Source organism: Piliocolobus tephrosceles, chromosome 2 (genome assembly GCF_002776525.5).
Source record: "Piliocolobus tephrosceles isolate RC106 chromosome 2, ASM277652v3, whole genome shotgun sequence".
In the NCBI taxonomy this organism is placed as follows: Eukaryota; Metazoa; Chordata; class Mammalia; order Primates; family Cercopithecidae; genus Piliocolobus; species Piliocolobus tephrosceles.
The window spans coordinates 99434003-99439539 of record NC_045435.1 but is presented as its reverse complement, the minus strand read 5'-3'; the positions used below and the strand labels follow the sequence as shown (position 1 = coordinate 99439539).

Sequence of the window (5537 nt, the reverse complement as noted above, 5' to 3'; positions counted from 1 at the left end):
AGTCTAGTTCCAAAGCCCTCGTGTCCCATTACCAGAAGTATATGGATGAGTTTTCCAAAGAAGAGATCAAAGACAAAGATCAAAGACATCCTCATACAGTACGACTGGACCCTGCTGGTGGCTGACCTCCACCACCACTAATCCAAAAAATCGAGAGACCCTGGTACCCATGCTTACTACCAGAAATCCTACCAATAAGCCCATCATGAGAACTGGGGTTTACTTGTATGATAAACAATGTTTGAGAGATTTTTTAAAAAATAGATGATCCTTTTGTAGTTCATGAGCATGATGATTGGGTGTTCCCACCCATGTGTGAGATGAGCCACCCTCGAACCTTGTTACCATGTCAACATATTACCTGTCTGACATGAGAAAAACAAAAAAAAAGGAAAAAAAAAAAAAAAAGATTATGTTAAGTGCCTGGGAAATATTCTTCTTACTGAGGAAGAAACACCTGGCCAGTTGTACACATTGGCCAGGAGGGCATTTTCATTAGAAGTGATTCAAGTGGGTACTGTGGACACCGTTGGGTATAACTGCCCATCACTCCTGTTTACTTTCCTCTGGAAATAGCCCCTGCTGCCATGTCTAGACTTCAAGGTTTTGTCTCTCTCTCAATGCCTAATTGCTGTTAAGTGGACACCTTACCCAAGCCAGGAGTAGTGGATTCTGTTGGTGCTCTGCCCAGAGCTCCTTGACTAGGCAGTGTACTATCCCCCAGCTGATGTGAATGTCTTCTGTGAACACCTCACAGGTGGCCCTGCTATTGAATCATCTTGCCCAAAAATGCTTGAGAAAGTATGTTCTCCCCTTGGAGGGAGAGGTACCCCATTGCCTCAAAGTGGGATAACTCAGTCGTGTCATTCACTCTCCAGGTCCCACCATGGGATCAGGCTGAGGCTAGGCTTGCTTAGCTCTGTCTCCTGTACCACCCTGCTTCCCTCACTCCCTTAACAGATTTCTCCTGAGAGCACTCGCTCCGTACATCACACCAGAATCCCTCTGCCTTTGGGGAACCCAAGCTAAGTCACAAGGCCCATAAGATCCTTTTATCCCAAAGAACCAGAAAGCCTGGGCACACTGAAACAGAATCATATCAATGGCAACACAACCATGAACTCCTGGTGCTCAGTTTCTTCCCTTGCTGAGCTGTGGTTATCCAGCTTTCTTTTTGATTTCATCAAAGCCCACAGGAGCTTCCCAATAATCCTCCTTTTTGTTTAAGTCAGCCAAAGTTTCCTTTTTTTTTCATGAAACCAATATAACCTTAACTAATGTGATGGGTAACCAAGGCCTGACCTAACGTGGCTTTGGAAATATGACCCAATACTTTATAGGAAAACATCTCAGTTGGAATCCTGGGGGAAAAATTAATTGATTGCCCTTACTATCCCTAGGCATCAGTAGCTAGAAGTGTTGCTGGGAACACTCCCTGTCTTTAATCCTCCAGGAATTTGCCTTGCTGGGGAACTAATTTGTTACTCATGGCTGTTTTCCTGAGACCTTGTGATTCCCTGGAGGCAGAGGAGTTAAATTACTTCCACTGGCCATCACACCCTTGCATCTTTTGTTGTTTCCAGTACTGTTCAGGAAGGCTCTAGCGTCTCTCTGAGCCTTCTTGTTTCTGAAAAATGCTTTTCTTCATCTTTGTATTTCTCTGTGTATGTACACATGTGGTACATTTGCAAATGTTAGGAGAGTAGAAGGAGGTGGGGGGAAGTCAGAGGAGGAGTGGTCAGATTTCAGATCACTGAACCATGGGTTATAAATAAAGGGTGACACAACACAAACCTGATTAGTTCCACTCAGAATTGCTCACTGATTCATCAGAAAATTGATCCTTCTGACCCAGACACTCCTCTCTCAGTAGTCAAAGGCAGCTTTTGTTTGAGTCAGTAATTGTGCCTCTATAGGAATTTTATGGAGTTTAGCTCAAGAAAACATTCTATCCAAGCCAAACGTGGGTATGGTAGAATACTATTTAAGATATTAACCTACATTCTCCGATGGGCATGTCCTCCTCTTCTTTCCCTCCACTCAAGCAGCCATGTGGTCCCAGGGAGACATGCAGCAAAGAGAAGAATGAAAAGTTGACAAGTTTTTCTGGCTTGTTTCTAATAATAGATGCCATAAACTGATAGTTCACTGATCTTCGAACACCCACACATGAGTGCCACCGTTTTGGCCCACACAGTACTTTTTAAAAGTATGATTCTGTTCACATGAGGCTCAGTTCTCCAGGTCACCACAGTCCCCAGCATTCCTTATTGTCTGTCACAATTGACATTAGCTGCCTGGTCTTTTTCTGTGTGCCCTTGAATTTGTGACCCCAGGCTTAAATCCATTAAGGAAGTTTATATTAGGTGCCTAGGAAGCAGACATTCTTTCCTCTTAGGAAGACCCGGCAGATTAAGAGAGGGAAGTTTTCCCTCATAAAAGGAAAAACCCTAGGGTTATCGTCAATAATGAGCCAGGGCCTCTTCTTTGTATCACAGAGAGTAGAAATTCTGGACTCTCAGGCCTGGAACACTTGGGTCCAAATGCCTGAGGAGATGGGGGAGTTACAGAAGGAGCAGTACTCCCAAGACAGGAGAGAGGGAAAGAGGCACATGTGAGGGCCTCGAGTCAAAGTGAGGAAATTCTCCCTGCAGCCACCCATTAAGTCCCCTTCTTTTTCCCACATGATTCATCCACCAAACAGATATTTAGTAAGTGTTCACTGTGTTCACTGTGTGCCAGCAACGAACCAACATTTGTGGGCTTTTAATTATGTAATCTCTCTCTCTCCATCCATCCAGATTCTGAACTATTTCCAAGAAAATGCCACCACTTGCTTCACCTCCTGAGGCACCTTGAATACCGCTTTGCCTTGAATGAGAGAGAGAAAATTGTTTTTCCTTTGTTCATATAATTGTGGAATGATAGCTCTGAAAAAGCCATGAGAGCTGATGAAGGCCTCCTGTCTCCAAGAAAGAACAGAAATGGAGAAGATTTAGTCTCTTTGGTTCACCACTATATCCTTAGCAGTGTCTTGAACACTGCCTGACACAGTAGGTTCTCAGTATTTATTTGTTGAATGAATGACCAGCTAAGCAGTTAAGGGCAGAGTTGGTCCCAGTTGCCACGTGTCCTGAATCTTTATCCAGGCTCTCTCCCAAACTGCAGGTTAGCAGAAGGAAAGCCAATGTTTTTTTTGTAAGAGCCTTCTTTTTTTTCTGTTTGTTTTTGTTGTTGTTTGTTTTTAGAGACAGGGTTTCACCCTTTTGCCCAGGCTGGAGTGCAGTGACATGATCATAGCTTACTGCAGCCTCAAATTCCTGGGCTCAAGCAATCTTTGTGCTGCTAATTTAAAAAAAAAAAAATTTTTTTTTTAAATATATATATACACACACACAAATGGATTCTACTATGTTGCCCAGGCTGGTCTCAAACTCCTAGCCTCAAGCATTCCTCCGACCTTGGCCTCCCAAGGCACTGGGATTACAGATGTGAGCCACGCATGCAGCCCCCATAAAGGCTCTTAACAAGAAACTAAGAGGGAAAAAAGAATCACAACAGGAGATTTAATTACAGCAACAGTTTTCAGAAGTATATATGGCCATGGTGGGAGTCTAGAAGAACCTGGCCTAATGGAGCCAGTCTTGAGCTGCAATTCTTTTATCTAATTCTCCCAGAACCCCTTGACTTAGTTGCTTTCACTGGAGAATAGGTGTATTCTGGGGGTTAAAAAGTTCTCCAGGGAAGGCTTCTCACTTACCTCACCGTCTTGGTATCCTGCTCTTCCGCCCAACATGCAAACATGCAGCTGGTCACTCAGCCAGTCCCTAAAACCTGTTAATTGGCCCATAGTTTGGCTCTGAGCAAACCTGTGGACTTAGGAGCCTCAGCTCTTGCCTCCCAGGAGTTTCCCAACTTTGGGGGAAGGTAACATATATGCTCTGAAGCAAGCACAATGATGGCTATGACAGGAATTTTGCAGCACACGTTTAAATAACAACCCTAGGTAAGGCAGGTCAGTGAGAGCCCATCAATAGGGAAAATGGCAGTGTAGGTCTAAGGCTTGAGAAAAGGGAGAGAAGGCTGTGGCCTTAGTGTCCAGCCTGCTCAGCATCTCTTCCCCCCTCTTCTGGTTGCAGCACTGTTTTTTTCTTTTTGTTTTGAGACAAGGTCTCACTCTGTTACCCAGGCTGGAGTGCGGTGGCGTGATCTTGGCTCACTGCAACCTCCACCTCCTGGGTTCAAGTGATTCTCATGTCCCAGCCTCCCAAGTAGCTGGGATTACAGGTGTGCACCACTGTCTCTGGCTAATTTTTGTATTTTCAGTAGAGACGGGGTTTCACCATATTGTCCAGGCTGGTCTCAAACTCTTGACCTCAAGTAATCTGCCCTCCTTGGCCTCCCAAAGTGCAGGGATTACAGGATTGAACCACTGAGCCCAGCCTGATTGCAGCACTTTAATTATCCCTTAAGAAACTGTCCCCAATTAGTTGCATGTGGGTGGACTTGGTGGGACTATGAATTAAGGTGCTGTGGTCAATGGGTATGTGTGACCCAAAGACCCAAACTAGGCCATTCACACTCTCTCTTCCAGGGATATGAATCTTTTTTTGGGGGGGTGGGGACAGTGTCTCGCTTTGTCATCGCCCAGGCTGGAGTGCAGTGGCACGATCTTGGCTCACTGCAACCTCCGTCTCCCGGGTTCGTGATTCTCCTGCCTCAGCCTCTGGAGTAGCTGGGACTACAGGTGCACGCCACCACCCTGGCTAATTTTTGTATTTTTAGTAGAGACAGAGTTTTGCCATGTTGGCCAGGCTGGTCTCAAACTCCTGACCTCACGTGATCTGCCTGCCTCAGCCTCCCAAAATACTGGGATTACAGGCATGAGCCACCCCACCCGGCTGGGATTTGAATCTTGAGTACAGGAACATAAGGGTGGAAAATCTATCCTGGATGGAAGTTCTCTGAAGGGACCTCCCATTAACTCCTGCTACTTGGACTCCTCAGGTCCCCTAACTGCTCTTCCTGGGGCCTGCCGCTTCAGATTCTGTAAATTCTGTGAGCTTTCCCATATCATTCCAATAAGGTCTTTTAAGGGTCTGCTTCTGTGGTTGGCAACCTGAGAACCCTGCTTGGTATAACAAGGGTTCCTGGAAAATGTAGGAATGTGAACTGGTGGCATGAATAGCTGAAAAGGACACAGAGCTTATTCCAGGTCAGGAGAACATCATCTGTAAGGCCTCTCCAGAACCATGCTTGGCCTAACTCAAGGGAGATTTCAAAGGGGGAGGTATGAGAAGTTAGGAGGGGGATGTGGAGTGGAGCCAGAGTGGAGTGGAGGGTATGGCCTTTCTCCTAAAGCAGAGGTTCACACAATGTTGTTGGATACACTGCTGGGCCATAGTCAGTGAGAGCTGCAGATGGAGGTAGAGCCAGCCAACAGACAACTTGGCAGGATGCACTAACAATTGGAGCTGGGCCTCAGAAGTGGGTTATACTGGCCAAATATCATCTGTCTAGTGTGTCCAGATAGCAAA

General features: G+C 45.7%; 1 non-coding gene across 1 annotated transcript; it reads left to right on the top strand.

Moving 5' to 3' along the window:
• Nucleotides 1-267: 267 nt before the first annotated feature.
• On the top strand, nucleotides 268-371 carry LOC111523243. Its single transcript, XR_002725474.1, has one exon. It is a non-coding gene; the product is annotated as a small nucleolar RNA U13 (small nucleolar RNA).
• Nucleotides 372-5537: the final 5166 nt, after the last annotated feature.